This window comes from Bombina bombina, chromosome 9 (assembly GCF_027579735.1).
Source record: "Bombina bombina isolate aBomBom1 chromosome 9, aBomBom1.pri, whole genome shotgun sequence".
In the NCBI taxonomy this organism is placed as follows: Eukaryota; Metazoa; Chordata; class Amphibia; order Anura; family Bombinatoridae; genus Bombina; species Bombina bombina.
Window position 1 is genome coordinate 190,625,288 of NC_069507.1, and position 16,752 is coordinate 190,642,039.

Below are 16,752 nucleotides of genomic sequence, written 5' to 3' on the forward strand. Positions count from 1 at the left end.
CATCTTTTTCTTGTTTATTTTTTGACTGATAAAGTCTTGGTGATGACCCTTAGACTACATTTTGCATTTATCTTATATACTCTAACGGCAATGGGTTAACTCACCTTTATTTCATTATTATTATTATTAAACTTTAGCAAGTTTTAACATCAGATTATAGGCGTAACTCTTTTAAATAAATTGTTACGATTTAAAATGTTCCCAAATAAGAGTTTATTCTAAACATTCAAATTTTATATTTTGAATCATACTTTGTTCTTTATTTTGTATTTTTATTTTTTGTGCTGTTATCTCTTAGGAACCCAATTGGTTCAGTCACACTTAAATAATGTATAATATGTTAATGGAATTGAATGAGTTAAAGGGTGGGTGTTTTCTGCACTTACCTAGCTTCTATGTGATTGGACTTTTTTTGTGTACCTGTATGTTTAAAACAGCAGCTTCAGGTGATCTCTGTATGCTCTGATGAACTGCCCGTGAGGCAGGAAACGCGTCAGCAGTGGGGATTTCTATGTGCTGTGCCAGGTCTGTTTTAACGAATTCAATAAAATGATATTTTAACTTAGACAATCATCTCTCTCTCTCTCTAAAATCCTATTGACTGAACTGTGAAACTTTGTTGCAATATGGAAAAGCCGCTACCTAGTTCAGTGCTGCATCTAAGTGAGAAGGAAAATCGATGGTGGAGCCCGCCGCCCGGTCAGACCTTTGATTATAACCTGATACATGCCACTCAAAACCACTGGATACATTTGCCTCGACATCCAACCCAGCCAGATTCCGGCCGCGAGGTACAGTGACTTCTCCAGGTTCTTAAGATATTTACCATGGTGCAGGGTATTAAAGGGTACGTGCAGCAGTTCAGGTTAGATTCAGGGGGGGTTCCCCTATCTGCATCGGAGACTGGTGCTTATTTTTTTGGAGTGGACTAGCGAATGTATATTTCCAAAGGACATTGTTTCTCCTTTCACTCCTCTCCTTGGACATTTTATGAATGGCAAACAGTGTAAGGCTATATTCTGCTCCTCGGACGGTTCAATGTTCCCATTGTTTTTATTTTTTTCTGTTTTCAGGTATGCCTTAATCTATGACCGTTTAATTTTTAATGTGAATATTTACCCTTAAAGGACCACTCAATGCAGTAGAATTTTATAATTAACATGTGCATAATAAAAATACAATGCAATAAAAGCTACTCTAAATTTCAAATAAGCAGTAGATTTTTTTTCTGACAAATTTATTTTCTCTCTGATATTCTGGCTCCCTGTATCATGTGATAGACATCAGCCAATCACAGACAAGTATATGTATACCCTGTGAGCTTGTGCACATGCTCAGTAGGATTTTGTTCCCCAGAAAGTGTGCATATAAAAAGACTGTGTAAAATTTGATAATGGAAGTAAATTGGAAAGTGTTTTAAAACTGCATGCACTATCTGAATTATAAAAGATTATTTTGACTTGAGTGTCCCTTTAAGGCATTCTATGGTTAATAAGCGTGGTTCACATTAATGCTATGTTTGTTTTACAGAACCTGTGAACTTCTCAGTTTTAGTTTATTAACTACCTTGCAATTACATGTGAATTGTGTATTTAGGAACATGACTATTTCTACTGTAAAATACATCATACATCTTCCTTGCCTTTGCTAAGATGTATAATCGACACTACGTTACAGGGTTCTTCATTTCTACTCATGCGCCTCAAAATATTTTAGTGTTCTAACTTTAGTCTCTATTTTCATACACTATTTTTCCTATCTTAGGGACGAGATATTTATGCCCTCTATTAGAGACTCAAGATTAGTCTTCATAACTTAATAGAGACAGTGCTAAGCAAGGATCCGATTGTTGTTATTTTTTAGTCAAAGCCCAAAGCTATTACTTTCTTTCCTGTTTTTTGCTGGCGCTGCTAGCGGCCACGATCAGTGCAACTAATTAAGGCTTCACTTAATAGCTCCTCTGGGCCCATGTATGTCCTTACGTATCTCTGATTGTTTCATATATTTATTTTATTTTCTTAAAATAGTTATGTTAGGTTTATTTATAGTTTAATCTTAGTTTTTTTTTATTATTTAACGGGTAAGCTTTTATTTATATTAAGATAGTTATATTGTAAATTTAATTTAAAGTATAGGGAATAGTTTAATTTAGTGTTTTGCGATGTGGGGTGCTGGCGGTTTAGGGGTTAATAGTTTTATTATAGTAGTAGCGATGTGGGGGGCCGGCCGTTTAGGGGTTAATAGTTTTATTATAGTAGTAGCGATGTGGGGGCCGGCAGTTTAGTGGTTAATAACTTTATTTAGTGCCGGCGATGTCGGGGGCGATGGATTAGGGGTATTTAGACTAGGGGTCTATGTTATGGTGTTAGGTATTAACATAACTTTCTTTTCCCTATAGACATCAATGGAAATAACGTTATTGCCATTCCGTGATCGCAGGAATTAGTTTTTTTTCCTAACACGTTCTCTCCATTGATGTCTATGGGGAAAACATGCACAAGCACGTCAAGTCAGGCCTTGGGTTTTGTGCGGTATGGAACTTATCGTACCATATTGCACAACAAAAGAAGGTTTTTCAGTAACTTGTAATGGTAACGCAATAAAGAGTGTGATTTTTGCGTTATTTATTCATCCGGTTTAGCGCACAACTTGTAATCTTGGTGTATGTTAGTTATGTTTACCAAATTCTTTAGACCAGATAATAACGGCACTTATATACTCTGAAGATTTGCCATGACTGATAGCTCGCTTCAGTTACTCTGCTTATGTTTGAATGATAATACCCATTTGTATTAAGCCTGTAATTAGCTGTTCAATTACCTCAATAAAAAAAAAATTAAAAAAAAATAGTAATTGGAAACACATTAAGGGGAAAAAAAAACGAACAGGGTTGTACCTGGGGTAGGTGAGCACTATTAACTCAGCAGTCACCAGAAAATTTGAGAGAGGATTAGCCCATCAATTAAAAGCGGGAATTCACTTTTTTCACATGAGGTGTCTCATACCCCTCTAATTAAATCAGAGGGGGAAATAGGGTCTTTCTTGGCTTAGGACCTCCATATATCATTTTTCATCTAAAATTGTATTTTGAAGCTAATTATCCATAGAAATGCAAATTTAATTTCTTAATATACAACATACAAAAAAGTAAATCCTTTACAGTATTTAAATATTTCAACTTAAACCCCAAAACATTAGGTACAGTATCTATTTCTGCTAGCTCAAATTCCCTGTTTATCTTATTTTAAAGTTATCAATTATATTCTCCACAAATCTCATCAATTTTCTGATAATATTGTTTTAATTTATTTGTTAAAAAAAAGGTCCTCTTATTTTAATAGGCAAAACTCAGATGCAGAGACTTTATTTATGTAGATAAAGGAGAAAATTCCCTTAATTACAGTTACAAATTACCAAATCCACAATTCCAAAATCCAAACTTTTTCATTAATATTTTTCTTAAAACAAAATAACAACCAGTAAGTCACAATCTTCTCTGTCTGTGTCTTTAAATTTATGGGGTTTTTTGTGTTCTAAAATACAAATAACAGTCTATATTTATTTAAAGGGACAGTCTAGTCCAAAATAAACTTTCATTATTTAGATAGAGAATGTAACATTAAACAATTTTCCAATTTACTTTTATCACCTATTTTGCTTTGTTCTCTTGGTATTCTTAGTTGAAAGCTAAACCTAGGAGGCTCATATGCTAATTTCTAAGCCCTTGAAGGCCGTATCTCCTCTCAGGGCATTTTGACAGCTTTTCACCACTAGAGGGTGTTAATTAATGTGTGAGAAAAAAAATGACCTCACTAGCGCTTTGTCATTTCTTCTATTTATGTTAGTTCATGTGTGTCATATAGATAACACTGTGCTCATGCACGTGGAGTTCAGGTGAGCCAGCTCTGATTGGCTAAAATGGATGTCTGTCAAAAGAACTGAAATAAAGGGGCAATTTGCAGAGACTTAGATACAAGGTAATCACAGAGGTAAAAAAAATGTATTTATATAACTGTGCTGGTTGTGCAGAACTAGGGATTGGGTAATAAAGGGATTATCTATCTTTTTAAACAATACAAATTCTGGTGTAGACTTTCCCTTTGAAACAACTTGTTTTACCTTTTGGATTACAGCAAATAATTATCTTTCTGATGGTACTATGTATACACAAGTAATAATACAGCTTATACATGCAACCTAAAGGTAGATGTACATCATTTTTATGACATGTAAACATTATTTATTATCCACTTATTTGAGAGTGGAGTCCTTGGCCTCTAATTATCAAGCCGTCAACTGCAAATACGCTGGAATTCCGCAGCGTATTTGTGGCGAGGCTGATTCACCTTAGTTATCAAAGGCTAGAGACCGGCAAAAATAGAATATAGTGACGTAAGCTACGATTCGCCGGTCTCAGTCCAACACAGATCGATTCTTACATCACTCCAGATGTTCCGAACGCAAGTTCGGCACAATCTGACTACTTTTGCTAGTTATCAAATAACTAGCAGGTACGCTCTGCACTATTCTGACCCAGCGTACCTGGTTTTCAATCCGCCGCCCTGGAGGCAGCAGATCCCATAGGAATCAATGGGAGTCTGAGAGCAGCGAAAGCTCATGTTCGCTGCTGCCCGATATCCCATTGATTTCTATGGGAGATGTCTGCACCTAACACCCTAACATGTAACCCGAGTCTAAACACCCCTAATCTGCCCCCCGTACCCTGCTGCCACCTAAATAAAGTTATTACCCCCTAAACCGCCGCTCCTGGACCCCGCTGCAACTATAATAAATATATTAAACCCTAAACCGCCACTCCCGGACCCCGCCGCCACCTACATTATACCTATTAACCCCTAATCTGCCGCCTCCTATACCGCCGCCACCTTTATTAAAGTTATTAAACCCTATCCTGCGGATCCCGGACTCCGCCGCAACGAAATAAATTGTTTAACCCCTAAACCGCCGCACCCGGACCCCACCGCAACTAAATTAAATGTTTAACCCCTAAACTGCCGCAACTAAATTAAATGTTTAAACCCTAAACCGCCGCTCCCGAACCCCGCCGCCACCTATATTAAACTTATTAACCCCTAAACCTAAGTCTAACACTAACACTAACACCCCCCTAACTTAAAGATTATTTAAATAAATCTATATACATATTACAATTATTAACTAAATTAGTCCTATTTAAAACTAAATACTTACCTGTAAAATAAACCCTAAAATAGCTACAATATAACTAATAATTATATTGTAGCTATTTTAGGATTTATTGTTATTTTACAGGCAACTTTGTATTTATTTTAAATAGGTACAATAGCTATTAAATAGTTATTAACTATTTAATAGCTACCTAGTTAAAATAACTACAAAATTACCTGTAAAATAAATCCTAACCTAAGTTACAAATACACCTAACACTACACTATCATTCAATTAATTAATTTTTTTTTAACTACAATTACCTAAAATTAAATACAATTAAATAAACTAAACTATAGTACAAAAAAAAACACTAAATTACAGAAAGAAAAAAAAATTACAAGAACTTTAAACTAATTACACCTAATCTAAGCCCCCTAATAAAATAAAAAAGCCCCCAAAATATTAAAATGCCATACCCTATACTAAATTACAAAGTAATCAGCTCTTTTCAGCTCTTAAAAGGGCTTTTTGCGGGGCATTGCCCCAAAGTAATCAGCTCTTTTACCTGTAAAAAAAAATACAACCCCCCCAACATGACAACCCACCACCCACACAACCCTACTCTAAAACCCACCCAAACCCCCCTTAAAGAAACCTAACACTAACCCCCTGAAGAGCCCCCTACCTTGAGCCGTGTTCACCCAGCCGGGCCGAATTCTTCATCCAAGCGGGGCAGAAGAGGTCCTCCATCCGGCCGAAGTCTTCATCCAAGCGGAGTCTTCTATCTTCAATCATCCAGAGTGGAGCGGAGCCATCTTCCATCCAGCCGACACGGAGCCATCGTCTTCCAACGATGTCCTAACACCGAATGCCTGGTCCTTTAAATGACGTCATCCAAGATGGCGTCCCTCGAATTCCGATTGGCTGATAGGATTCTATCAGCCAATCGGAATTAAGGTAGGAAAAATCAGATTGGTTGATTAAATCAGCCAATCGGATTGAAGTTCTTTATTTTATTAGGGGGCTTAGATTAGGTGTAATTAGTTTAAAGTTCTTGTAAAAAAAAATTTATTTTCTGTAATTTAGTGGGGGGGTTTTTGTACTATAGTTTAGTTTATTTAATTGTATTTAATGTTAGGTAATTGTAGTTATTTTTTTAAATTAATTTAATGATAGTGTAGAGTTAGGTGTATTTGTAACTTAGGATAGGATTTATTTTACAGGTAATTTTGTAGTTATTTTAACTAGGTAGCTATTAATAGTTAATAACTATTTAATAGCTATTGTATCTATTTAAAATAAATACAAAGTTGCCTGTAAAATAAAAATAAATCCTAAAATAGCTACAATATAATTATTAGTTATATTGTAGCTATTTTAGGGTTTATTTTACAGGTAAGTATTTAGTTTTAAATAGGAATAATTTAGTTAATAATTGTAATATGTATTTAGATTTATTTAAATAATCTTTAAGTTAGGGCGGTGTTAGTGTTAGTGTTAGACTTAGGTTTAGAGGTTAATAAGTTTAATATAGGTGGCGGCGGGGTCCGGGAGCGGCGGTTTAGGGGTTAAACATTTAATTTAGTTGCGGCGGAGTCCGGGAGAGGCGGTTTAGGGGTTAAACATTTAATTTAGTTGCGGCGGGGTCCGGGAGCGGTGGTTTAGGGGTTAAACAATTTATTTAGTTGCGGCGGGGTCAGGGATCCGCAGGATAGGCGTTAATAACTTTAGTATAGGTGGCGGCGGTATAGGGGGCGGCAGATTAGGGGTTAATAGGTATAATATAGGTGGCGGTGGGGTCCGGGAGCGGCGGTTTAGGGGTTAATATATTTATTATAGTTGCGGCGGGGTCCAGGAGCGGCGGTTTAGGGGGTAATAACTTTATTTAGGTGCGGGGGGCTCCGGGAGCGGCGGTTTAGGGGTTAATACATATAATGTAGGTGGCAGGGGGGTCCAGGAGCGGCGGTTTAGGGGGTAATAACTTTATTTAGGTGCGGGGGGCTCCGGGAGCGGCGGTTTAGGGGGTAAAACACTATAGTTTAGTGTGGGTGCTTAGTGAAAGGCTAGCAAGAAAGCAGCGAAGAAGCCGATGAGCAGCAAGATCGATGACTGTCAGTTAACAACAGTCCGCTGCTCATAGCTCCGTACTTGGTGCGCGGCTTCTTGACAGCTTTCTTGATAACTTTGGCGAAGGTATTCAGGTCCGCGGCGGCGATGGTAGGCGAGCTTAGGTGAGCGTATTGGGCCGGCGAATGCAGGTAAGTAGATGGCTTGATAACTAGAGGCCCTTGCCTTGAAAGTTAAATGAAGTATTGAAGCAGGTAAGTACGCTATCTTTATTTGAAATAGAAGTCATCTAAGCTAAGGAGCCAGACCGTTTTTGTTCAGAACACTGGACAGCACTTGTTTATTGGTGGGTGAATTTATCCACCAATCAGCAAGAACAACCCAGGTTGTTCACCAAAAATGGGCCGGCATCTAAATGTACATTCTTGTTTTTCAAATACAGATACCAAGAGAATGAAGAAAATGTGATAATAGGAGTAAATTTGTTTAAAGTTGCTTAAAATTGCATGCTCTATCTGAATCACAAAATAAAAAAATTGGGTTCAGTGTCCCTTTAAGGTTAAATACTTACCTATAGCAAGGTGGGGAGCAGGGCTAATTCAACACTTCCTCACAGAGTCCAGGGCCACACTAATAGGAGGGGGCTGCGAATCCCAGAGGATTCACTAAAGGACCTTCTCCTTTAGCGCAGGATCCAGCTGTACTAATCCTCATATTAGCGCAGCCCTGGACACTAAAGAATGCTCAGATTAGCTTGGCTCCCCACTGCGCTATAGGCAAGTATTTAACCTTTAAAATCTAATTTTAAGGATAATGAATATATATATATACTATATATATATATATATATATATATATATATATATATACATACACACTAATGAATTGTATTAGTATATATGTGTTATTCTTTAAATTAGTGCATTCATTCAAATATTTATTTTGTTACAATGAAATGAAAATTAATATATTCGTCACGAATGTGAATGTTTCTTAAAGGACCAGTAAACACAGCAGATTTGCATAATCAACAAATGCAAGATAACAAGACAATACAATAGCATTTACTCTGAATTTAAAATGAGCAGTAGATTATTTTCTAACACATTTCAAAGTTATGTATATTTCCACTCCCCCTATACCATGTGATAGCAATCAGCCAATCACAAATGCATATACGTATAGTCTGAGTTCTTGCACATGCTCAGTAGGAGCTGGTGACTCAAAAAAGTGTAAATATAAAAGCCTGTGCACATTTTTTTTAATGGAAGTAAATTGGAAAGTTGTTTAAAATGACATGCTGTATCTGAATCATGAAAATTTAATAAAACCTGAGTGTCCCTTTAACAGATATTTTATTTATTTATTCCACCAGTGGATAAGTGCTTATATGCGATTTAAATAAAATATATATATATATATATAATTATTATTATTAGTTATTATTTTCTTTGCTTTTAGTATTGTTTTATGTTAAGATTACAGTCCTTGCAAAAGTTATGACTATAAAATGACACTCCTAATGCCACACGTTTTACTCTAAAATCCATTTTTATACAGAAAATTTAGCTCCAAAGCTTTAAAGGGACAGTAAAGTCAAAGTTAAACTTTCATGATTCAGACAGAACATGCAATTTTTTATCAATATTCCAACTTCTGTTATCTATTTTGGTTTGTACTCTTGGTATTCCTTTGTTGAAAGCAGACCTAGGTAGGCACTGGAGCTGCATTGTACCAGTGGATGCTAGCTGCTTATTTGAGGCTGAACATTTGTGCCTCTTGTCATTGGCTCACCCAATGTGTTCATCTGGCTCCCAGTAGTGCATTACTGCTTTTCAACAAAGGATACCAAGAATATGAAGCAAATTTGATAACAGAAGTAAAATGAAAAGTTGTTTAAATTGTATGCTCTGTCTGAATCATGATAGAAACATTTTGTGTTTCACCCTTTAAGGCATAACATGGATAGAAGTGTACAGTAATAAACACCAGTCACAACACTTAGTAGAACTAGTTAGGTGATAGATTTCTGGTCACTACTGGAGACAAAAAAATAAACTAATTAATTCTATGTTAAAGGATATGGGAGCTGGTAATTAACATAGAATTGTATATATAGGCCCCTATTTATCAAAATTGTTGCGGACCTGATCCGACAGTGCGGATCAGTTCCGCAACACCTCGCTAAATGCGGAGAGCAATACGCTCTCCGCATTTAACATTGCACCAGCAGCTCACAATAGCTGCTGGTGCAACGCCGCCCCCTGCTGACTCACGGCCAATCGGCCGCCAGCAGGGAGGTGTCAATCAACCCGATCGTATTCGATCGGGTTGATTTCCGGCGATTCCTGTCCGCCTGCTCAGAGCAGGAGGACAGGGTTATGGAGCAGCGGTCTTTAGACCGCTGCTTCATAAGTTGTGTTTCTGGCGAGTCTGAATACTCGCCAGAAACACGGCCCTTCAAGCTCCATACAGAGCTTGATAAATGGGCCTGATTTTCTTCACATAAACTAAGCTTCAAGGTTCCCATAAATAGTGCACAGTGAAGCACTGGCAGATGGCTCGCTTGGGCAGTAATCACACAGGGAAGTGTTTATCATAAATACTTGTTTATGTAAACTCACAAAAACACTTGATACCTGTGTATGTTACGCATGTTTAGCATAGATGATATGGTTGCTCATCTGACGCCAAAGTACCATAGTTCTCTGTAGAAAAAAACAGAATGAATCCCCAATGAAGAATAAAGACACACATACCCGAGTCATGAATCATATATTTTAATGAGCAGTTATTTCTAATATAACAACATTGTCTATTACAATCTAGTATGTTTTACTAGTATTAAAGGCTAGACAGAATGTCTAACAAGCTTCTATTGACCATAGGTCTCATCATTAGAGCCATAGGGGTAGATTTATTATATGGTCACCCGAGATCACTAAACGCCGACAGCATATGCTGTCGACATTTAACATTGCACAATCATTTCTTGGGAAATGCTTGTGCAATGCCGCACCTTGCACATTCGCGGCCAATTGGCCACTAGCAGGAGCCGTCAATCATCCTAATCGGATCGGGATGATTGCAGTTGTCGGACAAACTAAGGTGCAGCCTTATAACATAAGTTTCCGGCGAGCCAGAAACTTTGAGGGTAGATTGCAGCATCCGCTTGTTAAATCTACCCCATAGACATATAGCTCAGGCTGTGAAAGACATAAATTGAGGTGCAACAGCCTGTGGCAAAGGTAACCACAGCTGGCTGGCTCTACCACCCTAAGAAAAAAGTGATTTCAATAAAAAAATAAATGTAGAAATAGTAAGCAATAATAGAGGTCACCCAAAGGCAATCTGGCACCCTTTATATTTTGCTTTGTGGCCAACCTTTTTCCGCACTCAAATTTTATTGTCTAGAACCAACGCTGTTGATTTCACAAATTAACATTTCACCAAATGTTTTATTCAGATGCTGAAATAGTAAACAAATCCCACTTTTAAATCATGAAACATGTTCACAAATAAAACAAATAAGTTGTTGATCTAATTTTTGTGCTTGTTTTTGACATATAACAATTTGTGAACTTTAGCCGGTATTGTAAGTGTGTTTTTACGGTGATCACAATTACAAACACCTCTGACGTTAATACCCTCAATAATAAAAACAGCACATAGCCATTATTTGCTTTGTTAATTTCCTGATTTTGAAATCCAAAAACTAAATGGCCAGAATTAACGACAAAAACAAAGCTAAAGTGCCAGGGGGTGTCAATCAACCACTGCTTCTTAACTTATGTTTCCGGGATGCCTGACTGCTTGCGTGGAAACTGCTGCATTCGCAGCATGTTAAATCGGCCCCATTGGGGCATATCTATCAAGCTTCATACTGAGCTTGAAGCCCCGTGTTTCTGGTGAGCCTTCAGGCTCGCTAGAAACACCAGTTATAAAGCAGCGGACAGAGATCGCCACAATTCAACCCAATCCAATACGATCGGGTTGATTGACACCCCCTGCTGGTGCCCTATTGGCCGTGAATCTGCAGGGGGCGTCATTGCACCAGCAGCTCACAAGAGCTGCTGGTTCAACGCTGAATACGGAGAGCGTATTGCTCTCCGCACTCAGCGATGTCTGTCGAACCTGATCCGCAATGTCGGATCAGGTCCGACAGACCTTTGATAAATATCCCCCATTGAATCAAAGTAAAACTTGTTAACATACTGACAAGCTAGTCATCCCTAACAGAGTACATTTATCATGATTAAATTATAATCACCAACGCGCTGGAAATATTTTTGGTTGGCAAAAAGTCCTAGTTTTATCTTTTTCATCTACTATTTCTGCATACATTTTATTAACGCATTTGTGATACCTTTTGCATACTCTGAGAACTTTATTGTCAGTGTGAGGTTGCTGAATCACATTCGGCTTTCAATTTTATTTTATGGTTATAGGCAAGAGTGATACTAATACGTTCTTATTTTTCTCTTTAACATATAAACAATACATTTTTTATGATGCTCTCTTCTTCCATTGGCTGCTTATGTTTTGCTCTCATGTAGGTCTATGAAAAGTCTGCAAAAGTCACCAATAGGTTTTTGTGTCCTGTAGATTGTAAAAGCCCTCATCATTTTCTATTAAATTAATTTGCTTAGACTGATTATTGTATTTTGTGTGTTTTTATTTTATAAATCAGTCATTGGCCTCTAGTTATGAAGGTCTGGCGGACCTGATCCGACACCCTGGATCAGGTCCGCCAGACCTCGCTGAATACGGCGAGCAATACGCTTGCCGTATTCAGCATTGCACCAGTAGCTCACAAGAGCTGCTGGTGCAGCGCAGCCCCCTGCAGACTCGCGGCCAATGGGCCACCAGCAGGGGGGTGTCAATCAACCCGATCGTACTCGATCGGGTTGATTTCCGGCGATGTCTGTCCGCCTGCTCAGAGCAGGTCAGACAGGTTATGGAGCAGCGGTCTTTGTGACCGCTGCTTCATAACTGCTGTTTCTGGCGAGTCTGAAGACTCGCCAGAAACAGGGGCCATCAAGCTCCTTACGGAGCTTGTTACATAGAGCCCATTGTGTACACCTCATGAACCCCAGTGCTGTAGTATTTGGTGACTATTATATATATAATTTAACAAATCTAAAGAGATGTGGTAGGATTACTCGTTAAAACATCTTTAAACTCAATTGCTTTGCACAAACTGGATTACTGTTTTAAATATCAAAATTTAGCTTAATGGAAATAACTGATTTTGAAAGGCAAACGGTAAACAGTTAGAATATTTCCCCTTTAGTTAGCTTCCAATTTAAAAATGATGGGGCTATGTTATGTTACTCTTTATCTGTTTGAAATTGCAGCGTAATTTACAGTGATTGACTGACATAGGAATGCAGCTCTCAGCTTTTTGGCATGCAGAATCCATTGACATATACATCCTGCTAAAAGACAGGGCAGAACAGACAGCCCGAGGGGGAATTCCGTCACTTCTTTCATTTCCGTGCTCCTCCAGCTTTGATTTATAAAATCATTGAAATCACCAGATAGAGCATGCAGTTTTAAGGGACTTCATGAACCACCACTTACCACTGAGAACGTGCAAGAGTTTACAATGTACTCCAGCAGGACACAAAGGCCTCTATGTATGAAGCCGTCTACTTTCCTGCATTCGCCGGCCCAATACGCTCACCTAATCTCGCCTACCATCGCCGCCGCGGACCTGAATACCTTCGCCAAAGTTATCAAAAAATCTGTCAAGAAGCCGCGCACCAAGTACGGAGCGATGAGCAGCGGACTGTTGTTAACTGACAGTCATCGATCTCGCTGCTCATCGGCTTCTTCGCAGCTTTTTTGATAGCCTGTCACTAAGCACCCACACTAAACTACACTGTTTTACCCCCTAAACCGCCACTCCCGGAGCCCCCCACAACTAAATAAAGTTATTACCCCCTAAACTGCCGCTCCTGGACCCCGCCGCAACTATAATAAATGTATTAACCCCTAAACCGCCGCTCCCGGACCCCGCCGCCACCTACATCATACCTATTAACCCCTATCCTGCCCCCAGCTACACCGCCGCCACCTATATTCAAGTTATTAACCCCTATCCTGCGGATCCCGGACCCCGCCGCAACTAAATAAATTGTTTAACCCCTAAACCGCCGCACCCGGAGCCCACCGCCACCTATATTAAAGTTATTAACCCCTATCCTGCCCCCCACGACACCGCCGCAACCAACATTAAACTCATTAACCCCTAAACCGCTGCTCCCGGACCCAGGCGCAACTAAATTAAATGTTTAACCCCTAAACCGCTGCTCCCGGACCCCGCCGCCACCTATATTAAACTTATTAACCCCTAAACCTAAGTCTAACACTAACACCCCCCTAATTTTAATATTATTTTAATAAATCTAAGTAAAACTTACTATTATTAACTAATTATTCCTATTTAAAACTAAATACCTCTAAAATAAACCCTAAGATAGCTACAATATAACTAATAATTATATTGTAGCTATTTTAGGATTTATTTTTATTTTACAGGCAACTTTATATTTATTTTAACTAGGTACAATAGCTATTAAATAGATAATAACTATTTAATAGCTACCTAGCTAAAATACTTACAAAATTACTTGTAAAATAAATCCTAACCTAAGTTACAATTAAACCTAACACTACACTATCATTAAATAAATTAAATAAATTACCTACAATTACCTAAAATTAAATTAAATAAACTAAACTATAGTACAAAAAAAACAAACACTAAATTACAGAAAATGAAAAAGAATTAGAAGTTTAAACTAATTACACCTAATCTAAGCCCCCTAATAAAATAATAAAGCCCCCCAAAATAAAAAAATGCCCTACCCTATTCTAAATTACCAAGTAACCAGCCCTTAAAAGGGCTTTTTGCGGGGCATTGCCCCAAAGTAATCAGCTCTTTTACCTGTAAAAAAAAATACAACCCCCCCAACATTAAAACTCACTACCCACATACCCCCACTCTAACCCACCCAATGGTCATGATCGGAAAAGCCAATAGAATGCAAGCTCAATCCCATTGGCTGATTGGATTTTTCCTACCTTAAAGGGACATTCAACACCAGAATTTTTGTTGTTTAAAAAGATAGATAATCCCTTTATTACCCATTCCCCAGTTTTGCATAACCAACACTGTTATATTAATACACTTTTTACTGCTGTGACTATCTTGTATCTAAGCACCTTCTGACCGCCCCTAATCACATGACTTTTAGTTATTATCTATTGACTTGCAGTTTAGCCAATTAGTGCAGTGTCTGCCACAACCCACGGGCATGATTACAATGTTATCTATATGGTTTACCTGAACTACTCTCCCCTGTTGTGAAAAGCAAATACAAAAGCATGTGATTAGAGGCGGCCTTCAAGGGCTTAGAAATTATCATATGAGCCTTCCTAGGTTTGCTCTCAACTAGAATACCAAGAGAACAAAGCAAAATTGTTGATAAAAGTAAATTGGAAAGTTGTTTAAAATTACGACATATTTGAAAAATAAAAGGTTTTTTTGGCCTTGACTGTCCCTTTAATTCCGATTGGCTGATAGAATCCTATCAACCAATCGGAATTCGAGGGACGCCATCTTGGATGACGTCCCTTAAAGGAACCTTCATTCATCGTTCAGTCGTCGGTTGAAAGGATGGCTCCGTGTCGGCCCCTTTGAAGATGGCTCCGCTCCACTCCGGATGGATGAAGATTGAAGACGCCGCCTGGATGAAGACTTCAATCGGATGGAGGACCTCCTCTGCGCACCTTGGATGAAGATTTCGGCCCGGTTGGGTGAAGACGGCTCCAGGTAGGGAGATCTTCAGGGGGTTAGCGTTAGGTTTTTTTAAGGGGGGTTTGGGTGGGTTAGAGTAGGGGTATGTGGGTGGTGGGTTTTAATGTTGGGTGGGTGTATTTTTTTTACAGGTAAAAGAGCTGATTACTTTGGGGCAATGCCCCGCAAAAAGCCCTTTTAAGGGCTGGTAAAAGAGCTGGTTACTTGGTAATTTAGAATAGGGTAGGGCATTTTTTATTTTGGGGGGCTTTATTATTTTATTAGGGGGCTTAGATTAGGTGTAATTAGTTTAAACTTTTTGTAATTCTTTTTTATTTTCTGTAATTTAGTGTTTGTTTTTTTTGTACTATAGTTAAGTTTATTTAATTTAATTTTAGGTAATTGTAGGTAATTTATTTAATTTATTTAATGATAGTGTAGTGTTAGGTTTAATTGTAACTTAGGTTAGGATTTATTTTACAGGTAATTTTGTAAGTATTTTAGCTAGGTAGCTATTAAATAGTTATTAACTATTTAATAGCTATTGTACCTAGTTAAAATAAATACAAAGTTTCTTGTAAAATAAAAATAAATCCTAAAATAGCTACAATATAATTATTAGTTATATTGTAGCTATCTTAGGGTTTATTTTAGAGGTAAGTATTAAGTTTTAAATAGGAATAATTTAGTTAATACGAGTAATATTATTTAGATTTATTAAAATAATATTTAAGTTAGGGGGGTTAGGGTTAGTGTTACACTTAGGTTTAGGGGTTAATAATTTTAATATAGGTGGCGGCGGGGTCCGGGAGTGGCAGTTTAGGGGTTAAACAATTAATTTAGTTGCGGCGGGGTCCGGGATCCGCAGTATAGGGGTTAATAAGTTTCTGTAGGTGGCAGCAGTATAGGGGGCGGCAGATTAGGGGTTAATATGTATAATGTAGGTGGCAGCAGGGTCAGGGAGTGGCGGTTTAGGGGGTAATACATTTATTTAGTTGCAGCGGTGTAGGGGGGGGCAGATTAGGGGTGTTTAGACTCGGGGTACGTGTTAGGGTATTAGGTGAAGACATCTCCCATAGGAATCAATGGGATATTGGGCAGCAGCGAACATGAGCTTTCGCTATGGTCAGACTCCCATTGATTCCTATGGGATCCACCGCCTCCAGGGCGGTGGATTGAAATCCAGGTACGCTGGGCCGGAATAGTGCCGAGCGTACCTGGTAGTAGTTTGATAACTACCTAAAGTAGTCAGATTGTGCCGAATTTGCGTTCGGAACATCTGTAGTGACATAAACATCGATCTGTGTCAGACTGAGTCCGGCGGATCGTAGGTTACGTCACTATATTCTACTTTTGCCGGGCAGTAGGGGTTGATAACTATGGCGAATCAGCCTCACCACAAATACGCTGCGGAATTCCAGCGTATTTGCGGTTGACGGCTTGATAACTAGAGGTCAAAGTCTGATCCTACAACATGATATACAATGCTTGTGGAAGTAATTCATGTAATTGGCCACAATTAAGGATATAAAATAAACATGGTCAACAGATTTGTAAATTCTTATATATAAAAAAATATCCCTATGTAAGAAAATAGCAAAAGCGATGTGCAGGTGATATTTTTAATAGCTAACTACTAGTGGATACAATTGCAAGCTTTCAGGACACTGAGGTCCCTTTGTCAGGCATTCTGATTACAAGTTGAGCGTGATAATTAATCAGCCATTACA